Raw genomic sequence first — 24,897 nt, 5'->3', positions numbered from 1 at the left:
CTGATTAGCTGACATTAGACTTCTATGGCCAACTCCTGTTATTTTTTTTAAGATGGAAGAAATTATTTTTATGAAGCTTCATTATGATGTTAAACTGCAATAACTTCATCACTTTGTTAAATTATTATGCTACACAGGTCTTCCTATTTATGAGAAGCATCCAGCATCTTCCACGCCTGAGGCAATGTCTATCATTACAACACACAAGACAGTCTAGTCCTACCTAGAGGCAGCCCCTGACACAAACACTCAGTGCTTGTAAGTTTCCTTCCAAACCTTATAGCCTAAGGTTTTGCATTTAAAAATCGTCTACACTAAACTGTGCATGAACGATAAGAAAGTTCAAATTCCATGTGAGACGCTGTGCCACCATTGACCTAAAAAGGGGCTCTGTGTGATGGAACTTCAGAAAGGCAACAAGCAGTTGGTAGGTTTCAAGAGCACTTCTTTATTGTGTCTCCGGGTGCTACTATAGGAAGTAGATGCATTCGTGTTATCCCTAATTAGAAATGTAATATTCTCCCCATGGGAAAACATCTTGTGAGTCAAACAAATGACTCCTATCTTTTGGAACACAATGAATGTGTGAACTGAAGACAAGCTCCAATAATGTTAAGACTTCTTTATGAAGCATAGACAATTGCTTTTCAGGCAGAAAGAGTAAATTCTCTGTAAGATCTGAGGGCTCCCATGAAATGCAGAGAAGAACAAATTCCCATACAGTCTACTTTCTTGTTGATGTCAAGCTGTGTTCCATGATGAAAAATTCACTTCCAGGATCATTATTCTACCTCCTGTATATTCACAAATAGGTTTATGATAAAAATCTGAGGGAAACTGAAATGACTTACACAAATCTCCCAAGCTTAACAATCAAATGTAGAATATTCCTAATTCTCAGGGTTTGATGGATCAATAGCTGGCTCTTGCATTATATTGGGAGTCAGCGTAGCATAGTGAAAAAGGACAGACTCTAGGTTCTATCCCCTTATTAGCTGTGTGACCTTTAGCTTTCCTCCTGTGAAGTGGGATTAATAATAATATTCACCTCCTTGGGTTGTTGCAAGAATGAGGTTAGTTTTACATTATCTGTAATTATCTGTTAGTTGTATATTATCTGTGCTTAGCATAGTACCTAGCACATAGTCAGCTATCAACAGTTATTACATTTGGTGAGGTTCCTTTCCCATATAATCAATCTCCTCACATAATCTCAACCAAATAGACTGAGAAGTTACAGATTTTAAGTCCTTCCACAATCAAGGATAAAATAACTTGACCTGCTACTTAAAATATGGAAAAAACAACACTAAAGCAAATTTATATGTAAGTATCTCAGATTTGCCTTTGGCAGCCCAATAAATACAATTAAAACAAACCCACTCACTAAACAGAAGACAAGACACACGGCTGGCTTTTAACCCACTTCATCACTGAATGCTGATGTAGAGGGACAGGTCATGTCTTCCTGTCATGCAAATAAAAGGCTGTTAAGAAATCAGCAGACCCTACACCTTTGTCATACTGCTGAACAAGAACAGACTCCTTACTACCTCTTGGGGAGCAAAGGGGCATTCTCAAGTTCTTTCTTTATGAGAGACTCCTTCTCTCCTCTGTATGTAGCAGAGACAGACCACATCAGCAAGCCCATGCATGTATCAAAAAGAAGACTGGCTGAGGACCAGGGTCCAGATGGATTTTCAGGATCAGAGGCTTTGGTGCAGAGGATCAAGTCTGGGCCACAGCTCCTGACACCCAGTCAGTGGCAATATGGCTTCTGGGGTCTCACCTACACTGCTTCAGCCTTTTAGACCCTGTTGTACCAAGATTCCCATTACAGGCTGCATTAATCAGCACAATTATAAAACAACTGTAGAACCCTTTGCAAGTAGTTTCTAGATTTGCAGTTCATTTGAGGACAGGAGGACAGGGAAGCAGTTATTGATCATGTCTTACAAAACAGGGAAACCCAGGTTTGCTGGCTTTCTGAGAGCCCAAGGCTTGTAAACAGAACCTGATTCCATGCATTATGACCAGAACTTTTTCCATAAATAAAACCTGTAATCACAACTTCACCAAATACGATTTTGCTTCCGGTCATTGGTGGTGAGAGCCTCACTATGTTTTCTTCAAAGTTCAAGTCCCAGAAGAGGTAAAATATCGATGCAGCATCCACCAGCACAATAAGGGTGGTGTCCACTTGCATATATTAGGTGTTACACTAAATGCCTTACAAGTAAGACCTCATTGAATCTTCACAACATCCCCATGAGATGGATTTTGCTAGTAGACCCATTTTCTAGATGGGAACCTTTAGGCTCAGGGAAGTTCATGAGTTCTCCAATAGTACACAGCCAGGAAAACCAGAATTTAAATCCAGGTCTTTCTGGACACCAGAGTTCTTAACCAAAATATATTAGTCCAGCACACCTCTAGTGAACAGTAATCACTTCTGTTTCCTCCCTCTAGGATGGCCTCCATCACCTCTCAGGAGAGACGTGAGGACTGACAATCTTGGGAGAGTCTGTACTTTCCAAACAGGATCACTACAATATTTCTCATTCCACATGCTCCTTTTCAACGTGATTTGATACTTTTCCATTTGGTGACGGAGCCTATGACCCTCCATGAACCTGCATGGACCTTGTGTCTGACTCAATCAATACAGAATGACAGAAGTGGTGCTGTGTTGACTTCCATGGCTAGATCATAAAAATATCAAGCACTTCTGCCTTGTTCTCTTAGGAAGCTCGTTCAGAGACTCAGCCGCCATGCAATGAGAAGGTACAAACTGGCATATGCATATCCACACAGGGTCTTTGGGCAAGATATTCTGACCCACAGCCAACATCAATCCCTGGACATGTAAGTGAAGACACAGATTGCTTTAAAATTTACATAGGATTTATTTTATTCAGTTATGGTAAAACATGTGTACATGGAAATGATCGGCATGGATCATGACATGTCATGAATCATAAAGAAGAAGCTTACACTCACAAGTCCCTAGAATGATACCATGCACAGGGAACCAGGTCAGGGGTTGGGGGAAGCACCGGGCTGCTCAGGAGGCAGGGGAGGAAAGGGAAAACATGAGAAAGAGTGTTTATTTTTGGTTTCTGTGGGAACAAACAGTCAAGCAGGTGAAGCAGTCTTAGGATCAGCTAGTTAAATAATTTCAGTGGGCTCTGGGGCACAGGGCTGCGCTAAAGTGATTAGTGCACTTCATATCTAAAGCCTGGTGCCTGCCCCTGGAGTGATTAGGGCAGGAAAAGAGTGCTCAGGGGAGTAAGAGTTAAGAGTCCTGCAAAGAGGGTGGTTAGGAATGGCCTCCAGACTGGTAGGTTTGCTTGTGAAAGTGGTACTTTTCAGCAGGCCAAGTATCTGCTATCTCTAGGAATTAGCTAAGAGGAGCAGTCCCTCCAGCACCAGATGTCAAAGCCCCAGATAACAGAGCATGAGAAATATAGAAAATGAAAAGGCGTAATCCCACAGATGGTTCCAGCTCCAGCTATCAATTCAACTACAGACTTACAGTCTTTCCAACTGAGGCTCCAGGCATTTTACAACAGAGAAAACCAATCCTCGGATAGGCTGTACCCTGTCAGAATTCCTGGCCAACAGAATCATGAGCATAGAAAACTGGTTGTTTTATGCCACTATGTTTTGGACTGGTTGGTTATGTAGCAGCAGATGACCAATACAAAGCTTTGGCTGGAGTGATGCTGACTCCAGAGATCAGCTCTAGTTCATTCTACCTGTGGAAGGAGGAATTACTGAATATGCTGGTTCTCTTTGCATTACATTTCACCAATTAGTGCTCACCAGTGATGAAAATGTACTTAGGTTATTTTTCCACTGTAGGATGGGTTCTCACAGATTAGTGATGCTAATTTTTCAAGTTCTCATGGAATTTTCCCTCATTAAGAGATAAGCTATAATTTCTAAATGTGTACTACCCAAGACAACCCTAGTGAAAGACATGTATCTGGACCTTCCTCAGCAAGAAGTATAGAACTGCAATCACTCGTGTAACAAAACCAGAAAGATAAATTCTCCAGGGTGTCCCAGAATAGTAAGGAGTGAACAAGGTGTCAAGAGGTCTATTTCTATCTGATTCAGTTTGCTTTTCATGATGACAGAACTCTGGTCTTAATTTGAAAGTAGCATCCAACCCAGAAGAGAAAAAAATTATATATTTTAAGGGAAGAAGAGGAAAATTAAAATTCAAAAGCAGAAGCCAATTTGAAAAGAGAATCTGAGCACTTTGAAGATTCAACCACAAGGGAGTTGGGGAAGTCATATAATTTCCAGAGAAATGAGGAAAGGCAGAAAAGTAAGGAAGGGAGAAAGTTGAATTCTTATCCTCCGATGTTATCAAGAAGCATGCCTCCGGGACTTCAGAACACAATCCCCTTTTGAAAGGGTAATTTTACATGATAGGGAAAAAAACCTCCTTATGGAATTTAAGTAACAATAGCCACAGGTTATCAAGGCTACAGTCAGAAAGTAATGACAAATATATATAATAATGTGTTATTTCTATTTTAGTCCAACTATACGTTTATGTCTAGAAATATTTTTGGTCATGAAATCCATAAGTTGTCTTAGATTCAGAACAAAAAGGCATGAGTCAAAATGACTGCAAATGTCTGTAATTTTATTCATACTTAAAATGGTCACTCATCCTATTTTTACTGAGCACCTAATGCATGCATGGCACTGTAAGGTAAGGTTCATTTCAACCAACACAGGAAATCTTTCCAGAGTATATACTACTCCTTTCAGCTAAGGTGAGGACCGCTCTATCCAAAAACAATCCATAGACTTGCTTATTCACAAACTTAAACTGTGTCTTTGCTTGTACCAAAACTATTCAGGGCTCAAAATCTGGATGACTACCTGGATCAAGAGGAGGTCTTCCTAACAGGGATTTATGCAAACATATTGCTTCCCTTTAGTACAGATGAGACCAGCTGTACTCTTCAGAACAGTTTTATTCAATATCAAGAGAAAACCAAAATAATAACAATAATAAGTGCAACAGTATAATAATAGAATTCAAAGTCTAGATTAAAAAATAGAACTTTCTAGCATGGTAGTTATAGCTAATAATACTGTATTATAACACTTGAATGTTGCTAAGAGAATAGTTCTTAAATGTTCTCACCACAAAAAGAAGTGGTAATTATGTGATGGCATGGAAGTGTTAGTTACTGCTATGGTGATATTCATTCTGCAATATATAAATATATCAAATCAACACTTTGTATACCTGGAACTTACATGCAGTGATATATTAATTATACCTCAATAGAGGTAGAAAATAAAAACAGAACTTAAGATTATCCTGTACCTAACATCCTTGAGGACTGCTGACACACATTTATTCTTTATCCTCCCTAAAATTCTGTCTTGCTTTATTTGGCCCCACGCCCAGTTTGGCCCCGCCTGCGGCCCTGCCTCATCCCACTCCTCCTCTGGTAACCTGGCCCTCCTTCTGCTTCTTCAGAAGTGCTAAGCTCTTTCAAGTCTAAGGCTTTGTTCATTCATTCTGGAACCTCTTCCTTCACCCATGATCCAGTCAACTGCTCTCCTTTCCCTTAGGTCTCAGTTCAGGAAACACAGCTTCTCAGACCTCACAGACTAGATCACTCTCTCACTGTGCTATGTTGTCATAGGGTCCTGTATTTCCTCATCATCCATCTCCTATGATAATGGAAATAAATTATCTATGAGATTCTTTGTTTCATGTCTGTCTCCTCCAAGAAACTCCAGACTCCACAGCTCACAACCTACTTATGCCAGAACCTGAACTAGCACCTCACCTCCTATTAGATGCTCAATAAATACCTGTTCAATCAATGGAAAACCAACACCAAAAATCTTTCTTCGTGTGTCAGATCAACTTTCACTTATTTTCCAGACTCAGTGAAAGTTCTGGAAAGCTCTTTCTACCAATCCTGATGAGACTTCAAGTCCACTAATTGAGGCCCTTGAGGACAGGAAAAGAATCGAATATGTCTATTTAAGGGCAGTACCTACCACAATCCCTGACACTTTAGCAAGAGCTCAATAAACATTTGGTACACCTAACTCAGTAGTTTGGAATTTTTTAATTTCCTGTAGATAATAAATCATGGCTGATGCTTTAACATAAACATGTGAAGTGTCAAAAGTCAAAATATTGATTTGTCTTGGTTGACACTTAACATTTTCAATGTATGCAGCTAGAATAAATACAAAGAATAGCAATGAAGCATATAATCATCTTTTTTTTTAACAATCTCAGAGCTGTTTTCAACATTCTGTAACTGGATATAAAAAAAGAAAGTTTCTGAAGGAATGCAGATGATAGTTATAAATGAACAGAGAGTCCAAAAAAATGCTTATCATCACACACAGAACATCATCTGTGGAAAATAATCTTAATTCAAAAGAGTTCCTTTCTAGGCATTGCTTCCTTTCCCCTTTAGAATAGCAGGTAATCTTTTATAAGTATCTTGATCACACTTCGGGCTTCCTCCAGAGCTTGGGGTTATATCTGTGGGAGAGCAATCTTCTCTGGCAGCCACCTGCTGTTGGCTGTGAACTTCATTCAGTGTGATCTCTTTGAGTCTGAATTCACACTCAGTGCTGTGCTCCTCACTCACTAGGAGGTTTAAGAAAAAATGTGTGGTCCTTAAAAGATTAACCTGCCAGTTACAGGAAGATGCTTCATATTCCCTGGGAGCAGGTAAACCATTCAAAGCAGTGAAAGCTTTTAAATGGAATTTTGAAGTATCAAGACATTTATACACATGTGTGTGTGCATGTCCATGAGTGCATATATGTTTGTGTGTGTGGATTCTTGCATTCATTGTCTGTGGCCATGAGATGGCACTTGTTTGGCTCAGATAATGTTCTAAAGAGCACAGTGATTTACATTTAGGTAGTATTTATACCTTCAAAACCTTTGCACAGATATTAATTAGACAAAAAGGTAAAAAGTATTGACCCGAGAGCTAACTTAACTTGTGATTCTCAAAGTGTGCACTTGGAACCAGAAGCATCAGCATTGCCTACAGACTTATTAAAAATTCAGATTCCTGGGTCCTACCACAGAACTACTGAATCACAAACTCTGGGGATGGGTTTTCAGGTCCTTCAAGTGATTCTGAGACACACTCAGGTTTCAGAACTGCTGCCTTAGAGAAAGCAGCACAGCAGATGTAGTCCATTAGTGTTTAGTAGCAAAGAAATGGTCACTAAGTGCTGGGAGTAAAGCCTGGATCCTCTGCTGACTTCAGCAAAGTATTCCCTGACATTGTTTCAGTTCCCCCATTGTCAAAAATGGGAATAATGATAATATTTATCACAAAGAATTGCTGCAAGTATTAAACAAGATGCAAAGCAGTGTGGCAGCAATTCAACATATGTTATCAGCTGTTGAATGAGTAAGTCCCATTCAATACAGAGACTAGAAATTGAGAAAGGCCTGGGGGCTAAGAAGGTAGAAAAATTCTAAAACTATATATGACTAAGAAAGGATAGAAGCCAACAAATAAATAAAATGACAAGGCATGCATTCATTGCATTAAGTCTTATTTTCATACTTGACTCATGTGGAAATCCCTGCATTCCAGGAAATATCACACTGTCTATAATATCTAATATCACACATGTGATATTATGTAACGTAGATGGAAGAATGAACACAGACTGAGGTATCTTTACATCTTTATAAAAGCGCTGCTGGTTTTCAAGTCTTTGTATATTACATTCAGAAATTCCATGGCTGCCTTTCTTCCCAACCATTATTGATATAAAACATGCTGTTGTAGCTGCAGGAAAAATAAAACAGGTATGCTTTTGTGCAAAACAGCTGAGGGGAAAGCAATGCTATCTCAGAGCTGCTCAGAAGCCTTGGTTCAAGAAAGGGTGAATCCTCTCAATTGAACAGCATGCAAACACGCTTTTTTTTTTTGCTACATGGAAACAAGTTAAAGGCATCAAATGCTGGCTCTGACAGCTGTTGCCTCTCATTTTCAACTGACATAATGAGTTTGAAGACTTCAAGGCTGCTGCCCAGAAGTGGGTTAAGATCTGAGTAATTGGTTTGGAAGAGTGAAGAAATTGAACAAAAGGAAGGAACAAACATGGTCTCCTTTTTCTTCTCAAGTTATCAGTCTGGCATTTATATACTCCTGGTGGAATTCTACAAGTCAATCCATGATTCTTCACGTTGCAAAATATGCCAGAGTATTTAGGTCCTGTGTTATATACCTGCCCAGCCTAATGATGGAAAGAGATGAGGTGGGCATGTGGGGTGGCTAATCAGATAAATCTTACCACCTGTTGAAGGTGTGATTTTTCTTTTTACTTCCTCACAGAACTAAAAACATTTTAATTATATTGGTTCACATTTATGTCAAGCTATATTATCTATATACAGAATGCAAAATAAATGTCATTACTTTCGAATCCTGTGCTATCACTCCAATAAAAGGTGTTAGTAATTGCACACTAAAATTCCATTTGGTAATATTGAATTCCACAGTATTTAATTCGGAAGTAGGATTCCAGGGGTGAGGGAGTGAATGGTAATTTTAACCTAGTGTGATAGAAAAGATGACAATGACATGAAGTAAAACTAGGGATTGGCAAATAATGACCCACAGGCCAAATCAAGCTACCCACCTATTTTCACATGGCCCATGACCCAAGATGAGTAATGTTCACATTTTTAAATGGTAGAAAAAAAAAACTAAGAATAGCATTTTATAACTCATGAAAATTACATGAAATTCACATTTTGGTGTCCATGAAGTTCTATTGGAATGTATACAAATTGCCAATGGCTATTTTGATACTGTACTGACAGAGACAGTATAGCCTACAAAGCCTTAAGTATTTATTATCTGGCTTCTTATAGAAAAAATTTGCCAATCCTGAGTTAAATGAATAGCAACTGAGTTCAGTGAGCTTTACTCATACTACAAGTGACCACATGGATTTTTTGCTTAAGATTAATGAATCAACAAAATTGACAAAAGTTCAAAATTCCACTGGTAGAAGGAAAGGAGCATCATGGCAGTCGGTGGGTAAATACTCAACATTCTTGTATCTTTAATAATAGAAAGGAGGAGATAGACCCACTGCTTCATTCGGTAACTTTAAACTAAAACTCTCAATTGGAAAGAAACACCTGCTTTTTAAAAACTGTAATAATTACAATAACAGCAACAGTTACATTTACTGAATGCTTCCAGTGTTCTGGGCATATGTTTATTATTTCATGAATCCTTATATTAATCTTGTGATGTAATTATTGTCATTTCCATTTACACAGGACAAAACTGAAGCTTAGAAAGTTTATATAACTTTCCTGGTTAATGATTAGGGCTCAGTTTTAGCCCCCACAAACATTATTTAATCCTCAAAATATCCATCACTACATCCCTTATAATTTTGAACCTCTTACCTTTCTTGTCAGACAATAGAAAATTTGGAAGTACAACATGACAGAAACTTTAGCATAAAGTCAGTTTGATCAGTTAAGAGGAAGAGCACAGATGCTATAGCTGGTACAATTAGTTGTCTACTCATGATCTAGTTTTTCTTTTTTTGAAGAGAACTTGATCTCATTTGAGGTGGATTGTGTACCTAGTCCCCGGTAAGATACACTTTCCAGATCTCCCTGACAGCCAGATGGCTCTAGAACATAGTTCTGGCCAATGAGATGCAGCTGGGGGTATTAGGGACTCTTGGAAAACATATTTTTCCTTAAAAAAAGGAAAAGATATATTTAAAACCACTCCTGTTTTCTTCTCCATGCTTGAAAAGTGGTTATAATGTCTGGAGTTACAGCAATCACTCTGTCATCATGAAGCAACATGCATAGGAGAAAAACAAAAAATTGCAAAGATGCTACTCCTAAACCAGTGACAGCAACTGTCATCTCCAGATTCCTTCATTTAGTTGTTAGTTGCAGCTATTCTTAACTGATAGAGATATAGAGCAAAGCAGTAAAAAATCTAACTTATCTCTGCATTCGGTTCTTCCTGCTTCCTGAATGAATTGTTCCCAACAACAAAAAAAGTCAAGTTCTTATGATATTTTATAAATTTATATGTGTGTATCTATATATATATAATGATTAATATTTCATATATATATGCTATACTTAGCCCACCAAGCTTTTATTAAACCTAATAGTCATTCATTATTTCTCCCATTCTCTCACTTGAGATATACCCTTTAGAAATCTATTACTATGGATCAGGCCCTGTTATAAATGCTTACAGAAAGAAAAGCCTTAGAACTCATAGGGAGCAAGGTGTTTGCACCAGAAAGTCTAACTGCCAGGGATCATTCCTGTCATACTCTGTGGAAGTCCACAGAAAGCAACCAGGAATGACCCAATCTTTTGAGTAAAAAAAGATCCAGGCTTGAACTCATGTTCTCACTCAAATTCCTCCTGAATCTGTCTCTTCCCTGTAATGTGGGAACAGTAATATTACTCACAAGGTGGATGAGCTATTGAGACAGTGCGGTTGTGGTGCCCAGCACAGACTGACACATGGTCAATTAACAGAGGCTGCCATTATTATTGTTATCAGCACACCAGATATGAACAACATATATTTAAGTATCAAAAAGGCATGGGGGTAGAGTGGGAGAAGGCAGACATGAACCAGAGAAGGCTATCTGGAAGGATGGACATTTAAGCTAACAATGGAAAGATCAAAAGGAGTTTGCTAGAGAAAAAAACTGAGAGGGAGAATGGAACATTTTGAGCATAGATAACTACCTCAAGGGGAAAGTGTTGGCAGATATGGCAGATGGAATATAGACTGGTGTGAGACCTGGCAAGCAATGAAATTGAAAGGCCAGGCCAGGCCAGGTCATGAAGGGCCTCATAAATACCAGGTTGAGTCTGGTGCTTCATCCCACAAGCAAGGAGAAGTCTCTGAAGGATTGGAAGCCAAAGAGTGACATAATTGGGTCTCTGTTTTAGGTGGATAATTGGCAGTAGAATGGCAGATAGAGGCTTTTCCTATAAACCAGCTGAAGGATATTGAGGAACCAAACTAGGACAGTGGTACTGGACTATGTGGAGGAGGGTAATTTTTTGGGACACTTGGAAGTAGAATGGAGGCCAGTAAGCTTGGGAAGGTGAGGACGATTGAAGACTCAAAAGTGCCTGAGTTGTCTTTATTACAGGGTTGAGGAGCTATTAAATGCTATTAGCTGAGAAAGGACCATTCAGGGAGCATATTAATAAATGAAAGCTCAAATTATGAGAATACAGTCTTTTGGGGAAGTGAGCTACACCTGTCAAGTTCTTAATAAAGTCTCACCTAACTCTCCTTGAATGCCACTCAACCCTACTGTCTCCTGTGACATTAGTGCACAGGAATAAGGACTGGCCACATTCTGTTCTTAACAAGCCATTATGAACAGTCATAAATGCACCTTAATGAGAAACATAATTCCCAGCCACTTGATCAACAATTCTACTAGAGTTTTACAGTCAGGAAACATAGCTCATGTTTATTATTATTCACCCCACTGCCACCATGCCTAGTGTAGGACCTTGCAAATGGTTAGTGTTCAACAAATGGTTGGTTCTTTGATTTGATGTAAAATCACACTTCTTAAGGTCAACTTAAAGTCTTCAATGACCATAGTGCAAGCTCTGAACAGGCAACCGTGGAAAGTCTCAGAAGGAAATGGCATGGAGCTATGGGCATGACTCTCTCCCAGTGATTTTTCTAGTCCTTCACAGAGATAAAATATGACAACCTGAGCCCCATACTTTCCCTCAGTGTCTCTATCCATGATCAGTTCTCAACCTTTGACCCAGATTTGCATGCTTTTCATAATTTGCATCCCTCAAAATGGTGTATTAGCATCACAGATTGTTCCAGGGCATGTGCTCCATGCATTCATCTTGTCAGGCTTGATCCTTAACTTCAGTTGTTCTGTGTTCTCACTCATTATTTCCATGGCCTCCCTAGAGCCCTGGTTCCGTGCATGCTCATCAGGTGTCACATAGGCTAGGGGAATGTGGCTATAGTGAAATAAGTTTGGCACATAATTGATCTCTTTAATAGGCTAACATGTACCGAAAATACTCAGAAGCAGAAGAACCTTCATAATATTTCTCACACTGACCTGATAATACATATTTTAGGTGAATGTACTATCTCCAGGATGAATGAACAAAAGGCAAAGCCAAGAGTTTTTTGAATCTTTGGTCAGAAGATATAGGGAATGAGTGACTGAATGAACAAAAGAACAAATGGAAGAAAGAAATGAACAAAATCAATGGAATGAATGAAAGAATTAACTATATCTTTTCTCCAAAATAATCACCTTCCCTGGGATGCCTTCACAGTCTACTCCTGACTGCATCCAGAAAAGAGGAAGAGCATCAGAGGTTTCAGAACACAAGGTGGGAGTTCTGAAGTGTCCAAAGTAAGGACACTTTTAGAGAAAGACAATTGCCCTGGGCACATACCCAAGAGGAGGCAGTCCTGTGAAAGAAGGAAAGCATTTATAAGAAAGGGACAGCAATCTCTTGAGGCTAGCAGCTGTCTGCCACGGAACACACTTCTCTCCTCTGTCCATTTTATGAACCTGATTCAATCAGCACTCTCGCTCCACGAGGAACCAGTGTGTTAATGTGAACTGTTAACACTCAAAAGTAATGGAGTGAGAATGCCATTGTTTTAAATTGTTTGAAGCTATGCGGTTCCCAATTTCATTAGCTCCATTTCCTATCTACCCAATTCTACAGCATCTGCAGAAGTGGGGGGAAATCCACACAAATGCCTTTCAACCACAAATGCCATTCTCTTCATTAAGATAAATCATATGCAAATTTATCAGCACTTGGGAATTAAGGTAGGCAGAAAAATGGATCCCCAAATTTGTCCATGCCCTAACCCCTATAATATGTCAATATGAGGAGATTACCCTAGAGTGTCCTGGTAGGCCCAATGTAGTTACACAAGCTATGAAAAGCACAAGGGGCAGAAGTCAGACAGATGAGAAAGAAGGGGAAGCAAACATTCTCTGCCATGGGCTGTGGAATGCAGGTTCTAAGAACTGAGAGTGGCCCGTGGCTAAAAGCCAGGAACTACCCAGAACTGAATTCTACCTCCTGAACAAACTTAGAAGCAGATCCTCCCCCAGATACAAGCCCAGGTCTGCCAACACCTTGACTTTGACTTCATGGGACCCTAAGCAGAGAATCCAACTGAACCACCCTGTGCCCAGACTTTTGACCCATAGAAACAGTGAGATAATAAATGGATGTTGTTTTGAACCATGAAATTAATGGTAATTTGTAACAGCAGCAATAGAAAACTAATATAGGATTTGTCCAATAACCCAGGAACATTGAAGTTCCAATACTCATAAGCCTTCTTCTGATTCATCCATCCAAATATCTATTTTTGGAGCACTTCACCTTACCTTGGTCAGAGTGCCAATTTTTACAAGAGCTAAGCTCACAGTGATGAACAAAAACAGGCATCTTCTCCAGTATTTTCAGCCAGTTGGGGACATAAACATTAAATGGCATTTACATAAATACACATGTAATAATAGACTGTGACCAGTGAAATGGAGGGGAGGTGCTCAGTGGTGGTTTGGGTGGGGCTGTGACACTGAAGACATCCCTGAGGTGTTGACAGTGAATCTGAGATCTGCAGTAGAGGCAGGAAGGACATGACTATGCAGAGATTTGGGGACAGGAAGACCTGCAAAAACCTTGAAGCAAGAGGAAATACAAGGAGTGTGAGATACTGAAAATGCTGGGAGGATTATTAAGAGGTAGGCAATGGCTGGATGGTGAGTGCTTTGTGAGCGACTCTGAGGATTTTCCATAAAGCAAATAAATATATGCATCATGCTTCAAAGGAAACTAATTGTTTGTTGATTAATGCAAAGGAATTATTTGTCGATTAAGGACACAGAAACTGTCATATACCTGAAATGATACTCAGGCTGTCCCTGTAAAGTGTAAGCCTTCAAAATTTTAATCCATGGCTTACGAAATGAAGCTCAGGGCCTACCCATCCAACACCAGATTACCCAAAGGTTTAGAAAAAGCTCTAAACTTGGCATTATAAGACTGAGAGATGCATAAAAAGTGATTGAGCCTCTCTGAGACTCAGTTTATTCATCTGTAAAATAGAAATGATACTTTAGTGCAAACAGGAGACACAACAATTACTTCTAAGTAAGTAACTGAATAAATCCCTGCCCTACTTGACTCAGGATTAGATGAAAACCAAGTATGTGAATGTGCTTTGAAAAGTGGAACATGTTTTTCAAGTGTGAATAATAACAATTATCATCAAGCCAACAATGTCTTCATTCAAGGAGAGATTGCTGAATGTTTGCAAAGACAGAAATAAGAGTCATGCTAATGATACTGATAAATAGACTACAACAGGTCAGTAGAAAAGATCACAGAATTTTCACCCACTTATGCCTGAATAGCAGCCACTGGCCATGGCATGGACAGATTATGGGGATGTTTGCAAAAGGACAAGGAGTTAGGCATCTTGAGCTCTAGGCTTCTATGTAAACTTGCTCTAACTAGAACAAGACATGGGCCCCAGTAAACCTGGGGGTTACTAATACAACATGTGTTCACCAGAGGGACATCTGCCCAAAGCAGAAATGAAACAGCAAAGCTTGGGTCTGCATGAAGTACAGAAAGCAGCCCATCCTTACTTCAGAGCCCAATCTCAATTGCTAGCGTTTGAACCACTTTGGAGATAGGAGTTATTAAAATCTCAAAAAAGCCTGACCCCCAGAAAGTGGAGCAGACCAAGTCATTAATCTGCAGTATCACAGCTGAGGCCTCAAAGCACAGCCCAGAGTTCAGGCGTGTGGTAATTAGGTCCCTAAATTTACTCAACTGGCTGGAAACCTGTCAAAGAAATTCTTATCATGGGCAGTGTTAATTACACATAAAAGGACAGAGCAGACATGCTGGGAGACAAACAAGAATCCAAAGAGAGATGGCCAGAGGAAGGGCAGCAACAGATAGAGGCCACGTTCAGATCTTGTCTGTACATATACTAAACCCAACTGGCCCCCTCAAGTATCAGTGAGTCTAGTGGGATTGGAAAAGAGTGTTTTCAATATCCAACAGATTTATATGGGGTTTATTGACAGAAAACTGCGATAAACTACAAATCGAGCAACTGAGAACTGTCTAGTGTTTGATTTACTTATTTGTCAAGGTAGGAAGTTCCTTATAGTCTGCTTTCTTTGCATTCATTCATTCAAACAACATTTACTGAGAATGGACACACATCAGACACAAAGCCCATTGCACAGAAAGAGACTTAGCCCTGCCCCCACGCCACTGACAGTCAAAACAGACATCAAGCTAGAAAGCGCACAAAATAAACAGGTGTTTACAAATTGGGACAAGAGCCTTAAAGGAAAAGAATAGGGTGCTATGAGAGACAAAGAGGTCTGGGGCCGAGCCCATACTATGGATTGGGAGGGAAAGTGAAAGAGATTAACTTTAGGATCAAAACCAAAATAGATACTCAGTAGATAAAAAATGAACAGAGGAGCATCCCGGAATAATGAGGGGTTTCAGGATCCTGCATTTCCTTTAGTTCCCTTATTTCTGTCTGTCCTTCCTTCTATCTAGCCAGCCAACCAGCCTAGTTTTGGTTTAAAATGAGCCATGATCTGTTCAAGGTACTAAGGAAGATGTAAAGTCAGTGAAAGCTTGCCCTTGCCTTCTAAGAATTTTGTTTCTCATGGGGGCAGCTAAGTTTACACCAATGTGAAACAAATGACAAACAGCCAAAGAGGATGAGACAGAGCACCAACCAAACGGCAGGCTCTCCAGGATCCCAGGGACAGTGAGCCGGGCCTCAAGCTCTGTTCCGATTGGCCAGGCTAGGCAGCCACTCTCTGGCATTTGCTGATCTCCTTACTCAGACCCAATCCTCTTCCCAGTGAGCTTTTCCTAAATGGATTCCTTCTCCTCCATCCACTGGGCTGTTGTAAATCCCTGCTTCTGATGCCACACCTCTCATGTAAGCCAGACAGAATCCCCCAGAGATGGACAAGGATCCTGGACCGAGCCTGAGTTTGCTGTGCCTGTTTGGATTTTATGAGTTGCGCCTCTGATTTCCCATTTGGTGCCATCCTTAACGACTGGTTCTCTGCAACTGACCATTCTTCTTTCTCAGCTTGGAGACCTTCTACACGCCAGTGTATGTATGTGGTCCTGACTGATATATTCCAAAGAAACTATTTTGTTTGTGGGTTTCTTTGGGAGCAATATTTTTGCATCATCCCACCAAATACAAATGTTTCATTATAAGCTGAAAGGAGTTAGGAAAACAGTGATCATATTTGCAGTCTTTGCAGTAAGTGGCCATTGAGAGGTATCTGTGCAGTTGATAAATCCTCAGTTGTCTACATCAGTTATAATCACCAGGGGTCATGGTCATACACTCTTTCATCTAAGCCAGCCCCGGCCCTAGCACAGAGTATTAGACTCCGTTTCAGAAAGGAAGGGTTTATTCCTCTAATGGCCAGGACTGCTGCTAGCAGACAGATACTGACTATAAACCATTCTGGAGAATTGCCTTTGTGAACCAGCCTACATCCAATGACTGGTCCAGGCAAGAATATAAAGGCCCAACTTCCTCATCTCAATGAGGCATAACTCAGAGAACCATCCTAGCTTCATAGGTCCCCATGGGGCCAGCAGAGGCTCCTTGAAACTGTACTGAACCCTAACTTCTCCCTCTGTTCAATCCTTCCCCTTCCCCTCTATAGGTATTGATTACAATAATAAAAGACCTACGGGCTAATCTATGTCCAAATTGGCTCTCTGGGAACTTGACCTACCCTAAATAGAGACTGAGGAGAGGTAATATGGACTCTCCCAATGAATCTATCTTATACTCAGGCATTTACTGAGCTCTGCTATGTACCATGCATTGTGTTCTCTGAAGAAGCTTATAGCTCTACGACAGAACTCAGTCTTTCTCACAGGTCTGTATGCATTAGACACTTGCCTACCAAACCTAATGCACTAGTTATTATTCCAAAGAGTTAGATCCTTAATTGCCAAGGTAGTCGTAGTGCTTCAGCGTGGACCATCTGTTGTTGTGTCAATCTGTTCAGGCAAGAGAGTTAAAATCCTACAAGAGTCTGGAATCACAAGTTTCTTGCATTCAAAAATAATGTGACAGCATTTTCAGCCCAGCTGTGAAGCACTGCCTGACTAAGAAAACACAAGTCTCCTAGGAGACACCCTGTGCTACATGCTAATGACATGGGGATGAGGCCAGCTTTATGATCTAATTGGTCATCTGAGAGGCCAGGTTTTTTAACCAGGTCTAAATAGTGATTTCCTTGCTGTTAAATGCCCTGTCATTTTAAGGAGGCTTCATAGCTCCATCAGTTTCCACCTTACTTCTTTGTTTTTTCAACTCCTACTTTCCCTCCCACATTTTTCTTTTAAGAAACACCTCTGCTCCTGAAGACTAATTTTGCAAAAATCACATAAAATACTTATATTTATAGGTTTGGAAACTAATAATTTCTATTGTTTTAGAGCTTAATTAGGAAGGAGTCAGCATGAAGGGCCTGCATTGGTGTTTATACCTGGTGAGGACTGAGTCTAGACAATGGAAGCAAAATCAGCATCAATCTTGGGCATGTGTGAGTTAAAGGCAGGAGCCACTAAGCACTATAGGTTAGTTCACACATTTCATTGGTGCAGTAACTGTACACCATCCTTCTTGCTTAACGGGTATCCACTGACACAGTTGCCATATGACATTAAGATGTTTACCATGACTTGCATTTTCATTAGTTCAAAAGGTTGTAATCACCAGGAATTTTTAAACCTATTTTCCTTTTCTCCACTGCCCTGCCCACCATCACCATTCTCTCCATTACTATTTCAATGCAAATATGTGGCTCTTGTCTGATCCTTTTGATTCAGAATCATTTTCTAGAGATGTTCTGGAATCTACATGTTTAACAAGCCATGTGATTCTTATGCACACCAATGTTTGGAACTTATCATTTTGACAAGTGACATTACAACAGGAACCCCCAAATACTAATGGACTAAACCACCTTCTGGTCTTTTCGTGGCTGTGTGCATTCTGACCATGTTATATAGGGCTACTCCACCCACGAAAACATCCACTCTGACCTTCAGTTCTTTACTCTTTACTTCCTTGGTCTACTGGCCCATGGGGCTCCACACTGGGCTCCTAGCCTTGATCCCTGAGAGTGACCTGACACACCCTCTCCTGGTGGTCGCTCTGGGCTTGCTTTTCATCCTTCAGATCCACACACCATGACACAGCTAAGAGACAAAATCAGGCCACATGCAGTGGAATAGCTGAGTCCTCTTACCCTCCAGTCACCACATTAAAAGAGAAAAAACACATTCATTCATTCACTCATTCCTATATCCCCTCATTTATTCAATATATATTAATACCCATTACATGCCAGTAATTATACTATGCCCTGAGGGCACAGCAATAAAGAAGACAGGCTTAGGGCTCAGGTTAGGGTGTTCATATTTGAACAAACTTTAAAGTGATCATGTAATTAATCATTTAATTAAGCTTACGAGTAATGTGAAGAGTGATTATGGAGTTATAGCGGTGTAGTCCAGCAATGGATCTACCTAGATTTGGAAGACACAGGCAGGTAGTAACATCTTACCTGTTACTCAGGAAGTAACATCTGATGTGAGCACTAAATGGCGGACAGGAATCAACCATTCCACCAAGGGTATGAGATGAAGACAGACACAGAGCCAGGCGATGCTGGGGTGTTTCTCTGCAGACAAAGTGTGTGCCAAGACCCCAAGGTGCAATGATTGGCCAAGCAGCTGGAAAGCTAAGGGAAGAAATGGGGCTGATATCTTAGATCATGCATGGTCTTAACTATACTAAAGATTTTCTTTCCATTCTAAGGACCATGTGAAACCCTAGGAAGGGAAGTTAGGGAGTCCAATCTGCATTTTGACCACTCTGCTTGTGTATAGAAGATGAATAGGAGGGGCAGCAGGGAGAACAGTCAAGGGGTTATTGCAAGTGAATGACAACAGCAACTGAGATGAGGAGAGTGGCAGCGGAGGTGGAGAGGGTCAGGTGGCTGGAGGATTTAGGAGGATTTGGTGATCGATGAAAATAGAGGCTGAGAGAGAAGGCAATGTCAAGGCTGATGCCCAGAGAATGGACGCGTTGCTTTGCCCTTGGCCCTGATGCATCCTAATTTCTGATTCAGAGGAGGAGGAGAAAGTGACACTAAGGGCACATATTCCAAATGACATGTGCTCTCTATGTGCCTTGGTATTTTCACCAACAACATAAAGAAAAATAAGAGTACAGATCTTCCTTGACTTACAGTGGGGTTACACCTGAATACACCCATCCTAAGTTGAAAATATCTCTAAGTCAAAAATGCACATCAGCTCAGCCTAGCCCCCCTTAGACATGCTCAGAACACTTATACTAGCCTGTAGTTAGTTGGGCAACATCATTTAACACAAAGTCTGTTTTATAATAAAGTGGTGAACATCTCATTAACTGATTGCACATCATACTGAAAGTGAACAACTGAAATGATATGGGTACACAAGGTTCTAAGTGTCAGTTGTTTACCCTGCCAGTTGCATGGCTGACTGGTGGCTCTGGCTCACTGCCCTGTCCAGCATTGCAGGAATAGGTATGTACCACATACTGCTAGGCTGGGAAAAGACCAAAATTTAAAATTCATGAGTACAGTTTCTACCAAATGCATAACATTTTTACACCATTGTAAAGTCAAAAAATCCTAAGTCAAATCATCAAAAGCCAGGGACCATCTGTACTCACTGCAAGGGATTATGGGAAAGAGGAAATGAACCAACACACACCAGCTACTGAGAACAGCGCCTGGTGCCCCATGAGCTCAGTGACCATGACCTCATCCTCCACTGGCTCGTGTGCCAGAAATCACATGGTATGCAGTTAAGAGTGTGGGTTCTAGAGACAGTTAGACCAAACTTTGAATCCTGGATGTGACATTGTTACAATTTGCTAGTTAATCATTTATATCACTTTAGCTGTATTTATAAAAACATTTCTTTTTAGCTATTTATTTTTTATTTCTTTTGCCAAATGTAAAATATTTCAAACATCCAAAAACATGGAAAATAATGTATCAGGCACCCCATGAATACTCTCAGATTTAACAAATGTTTACATGGTGCTTCCGACCTGTTTTTAAAGAAATAAAATGGTGCTCAACCCTGTTAAGGAACTCTCCATTAATTCCATTTCTTTCCTTCACAGAATAACCATGATTCTAAAATTTATGTGTATTACCCTTCAACAGATGTTTTTATTAATGCTTTTACTACATATGTAAATGTCCATAGTAATATATAGTATTGTGCTGCATGTTTACAATTTTCATACAAATGGTATCATACAGGGACTAAGTAGAATTTATCCCAGGAATGAAAAAATGGTTTCAACATTTGAAAATCTTTTGCTAGTATTTATCACATAAGCAGATTAATTAAGAAATCACACACGATACAGTACCCATTATATAAACATTTAAAACGTTTACAAGATAAAACTTTCTTCAACTTGTGAATGTATCATGTTAGGTCCATGGGTTCTGAACCCTATTGACATTTGGGGCTGGAAAATTCTTTGTCATGGGGGCCACACGTGTATTGTAGGGTGTTCAACCTGTAGCACTCCCCTATGTATGACAATGAAAAATGTCTCCAGTTACATTGCCAAATTTTGGGATTATGGTAAAGAGGAAATGAGCTAACACACACCAGCTACTGAGAAGAGGGACAAAATAGCCCTTGATTGAGAACCACTGTGTTAAGCAAGTTATTTAATCCCTATAAGACTCAGTTTTCTCAAAAAATGGAGAAAATAATAGGGCCAACACTGTAGGACAGCTGTGCTGTAACACGGCATACTGTATTTGTGGTGCTTGATGGCAACTGCATAGTAAGCCCTCAACACATGTACCAGCTTGAGGGTGGTTGTGGTAATGACGGTGATGATAATACAGATGGTGATGAGAGCAGGATGATACTGTTGACCAATACACAAACTTGTTTTCATTCTCAGGATTCTCTCTTCTCTCTCTGGACCCCTCTTCATTCATCACAGAGACATCCTGAGTGCAGGAGGAATGACACAGAAGAAAAGCAGAGAGACCACAAGAGAGAGTCAATTTCCAGCCCCAAGGAATGGGTGGTCTCATGGGCATAGATCTGGGGGACAATATGCTGAACTAGAGAAAAATTTTCCACCCTGGTCTACAACAGACGTCCTGGGTTAAGGGGAAGAGAAGAGATGGTGTGCTGTTAAAAGGATTAGCGGTCAAAGGGATCCAAAATAAGCTCAGACCTGCAGGGGACAGGCCAAAGGGAGAGGAGGCCACCTCCAGAGACTTCCCATCTAGGTGAGATGTCCCAACAGGGGTCCGCTGTACAACCCCCAGGCTTATGGGAACCAAGCCAGCTCCCACATCCCAGTTACTCGGTACATGGGCAGTACATCTCATCTCACTGAGGCTTCCAGGAGCTGAGCTTCCAAGCTGTGTCCAGCAGGGGACGCCACACCCACTGTAAACACACTGCAGTCACTGTCACTGGCTGCCCAGTGCGAGCTGAACATATCTACGACCTGAACATTTTTGGACAACCCTTCCTGGACTTCTAGATGTCCCTTGATGCCCTGGAGAAAGAGAGTGTGTGGAAGAGAAAGTCACCTTGCACCCACACCTCATGCTTAGGTGGGATATGAGAGAACCAGCCCAGGACCCCCTTGTTGCATTACAATCTTGTAGTAGTTGGTTTTCGTCATTATTACTAATATTTGATGCTGAGCAAGTAATGTAACTTTCTTGAGTCTCAATTTCCTCTACCGTATGTGAGCCCAAAATCACTCAGCTCTAAAGTTTTATGATTCCTCTCTCTTCTTTTGCACAGATGAACTGTTCTTCATAAATATGTAGTAACTGCTTGAGAAATATTCGATGTCATCAGTTTTAAGTCACGAAAGATTGAGATGTAAAAAATAATATAAAAATGAAAAGTTGGGCTACTTTAACAGACAGCATGAATTGAGTGCCAGAGAGAACTTGCTTATAAAATGCCAAATTAATGGCAGTTTTACTCAGTTTTTATTCACCTCCTTCACTTTCATCTGCTGTGATTTTTAAATACTGCCTGCACCTGAGGCCAGAACATACTGACATTAAAACCGACCATCCAGACTTTTATAGTCAACAGTGAAATGAATGTCAGAGATGATAAAGCAAGGGCTCTTTAGGCAATGGCAGTGGCAGGCATTACCCCTATTTTATAGATAAGGAAACTGGGGCTTTGAAAAGTTAAATATCTTGTCTCGCATAATTAAGTGGAAAGCCCAGATGGGAAGCCAGGCCTGTAGGACTTCAAAGTTCACACTCAAAATCAGAGAATACCCAGGTTCAAATCTGTAGATTTCATTCCATGTGTTATTTATATTCATACTGTTGCAGTATCTTGCAGGTCTAGTTATATGGCCAAATACCAAGGCATTTCTTTTCTCTCTCACCTGATCTTTCTATTCCAATTCCCTTCATTTTGGAAACCCATCACCATTGACAAGTTTGGGTTGAGCTCACAAGTTCATTAATTCGAGAGAATATATGAGCAAAACTAAAGGATGAAACACTTCAAGAAATTAAGTTATGCCTTGTGCTGTTGCAACTGAGCCACGGATGTTTCCTTAGAAAGCTTCCCGGGGTAGAGCTAGATTCAAAGAGGACTATATTAAAAAATGAGTCACTCATCTCTCAGAACTAATTTTAAATGGTTAGAAAATGAGAAAGTCTGTGCAAATATGCTATGGGTTATTAAATCCTGGTTTGTACTACACTGCAAATGAGTGTGGGTAAATATCAGCCACATAATGATAATTACTCAAGTCTGACAAGCTCCCACATTGCCAAGTTCCACCTGGAGTGAGTTTCCAACCAGAAATACTGTACAAGCAGACTGTTTCTGACTTCACTGAAATAAGGCCAGAAACTAAGAAAGTGAAAGATGGCATTCTTAACTATATAAACATTTTTAAATCAGTATGGCAAAAGGTACCATCACCACAGTTCAAAGACAAAGGACAAAGTGAGGATAAAAGATCGACAACAGAAGTGACATGTGTAGGGTTAATATCTATAATCCCTAAAGGACTTCATTAAAAAACAAAGTAAGTTAATTGAAAAATGGGCAAAAAACAAAGACGACAAAAGAAATAGTGACTAATAATCACTGAAAAGTTCTTGAAATTTCTGTTAATCCAGAAATGCAACTGTTAATCCAAAAAATGCAAATTAAAATAGACATGTAATTGTTTTGTTTTTGTAATTAACAAGAACTAAAAAAGCAAACAACCTGGTGCTCTTAAGAATATAGAGAAACAGATTCTCATACGCTGCTGATTAAAGGTAATTCTGTAATATCTATAAAATCTTACATGTGCCTACCTTCTAGTTAATCAATACCATTTCTGAGTGTTTTTCCTATGGAAATACTGAATACTGCTTAAAGATACATATGTATGTTCAGGAATGCTCATTATAATATTAAACATTTTGGAAAAAAGTAAATGGCCATTATTAGGGGTTTGGTTACAAGACGTATAATTCATTCCTAAGTAAAATACTATAGAGCCATTAAAAATAATGAGGTAGATGTAGATATATTGGAATGGAAAGATCACAATATATTGTTAATAGCATACGTTAGACAACAAAAGGTGTAAAACACTATTATGTTGTTAATAATGTAAATGATAATTTTTATAAAAATAATAAACATGAAGGTGGCTACTGAAAAACGCCTGAAAGGACATAAACTCATCTGCTAATAGTAATTATCTTTTGGAGTTGAGACTAAAGAGAAATTTCACTCTGCCATGTAAACATTTGTACATTGTTTGTATCTTTGACAATTAGCATATATTATTCTGTCAATTACAGAATGCCAGAAAATATTTTTAAAAGACTTGATGATCTAATCATTTCACTTCAAAAGGCTTTTAGAATATGCTAGAGCAAGTGACTATATGCATATTGTCAGAATTATCATGCTGTTTCTATTCAAGGACAGTTCAGAATTTCTACATAGGAGGGACTGGAGGCAGTCATCTCTTTGAAGGGCAATAATTGAACCTGCTTTACCAGAGATTTTTATTTTTTTAAGATTGAAGAATACATGATAGAGAAATATTCAGTTTATTTTAATATTTTCAGTCATTTAGTTTTTTCTGGTTATCTGGTTACCCATAAGATGGCAGTAATGATTCCTGCATTATTTCCCAGGAAGCTATGAAAAAGAAATGAATCAACACAGGTCAAAAGAATTTTTTAAACCAAAGAACACTCAACAGGTATGAGAGCTTCTGTGACTTCAGACAAGTCTCAAGGAGCACTATATCTGTATTTCTTCAGAAGATAAATTATATACTCAATATTTTCCCTGTCATCCAGTACCCAAATTGCACGTGCAAGCATGTTTTTGGTCTCCAGATTTGCAACAAATCATGCATCAATCATGGGCAAACACTTGTGAAATAATAGGCTGATCAGAGGAAAAGCTGAGGCAAATTCCAATACCTGAAATTATACTTGAAAGAGCAGTGAGTGGTATTACCAATAGTAGCCATTAAACAACCAAAACTTTGTTGCAATCCCCTATGTGGTGCCACTCCTATTATTTCATTAGGAGCTGTCACTGACATTAGTCACCTCCTCCAGATCTGTAGGAGATGATGATATCCCGCATGAATCAGGTAAAGACAGATTAGAAGAGTAGAACTT

Source organism: Manis pentadactyla, chromosome 2, assembly GCF_030020395.1.
Source record: "Manis pentadactyla isolate mManPen7 chromosome 2, mManPen7.hap1, whole genome shotgun sequence".
NCBI lineage: Eukaryota > Metazoa > Chordata > Mammalia > Pholidota > Manidae > Manis > Manis pentadactyla.
Note: the sequence above shows the minus strand (reverse complement) of the source record.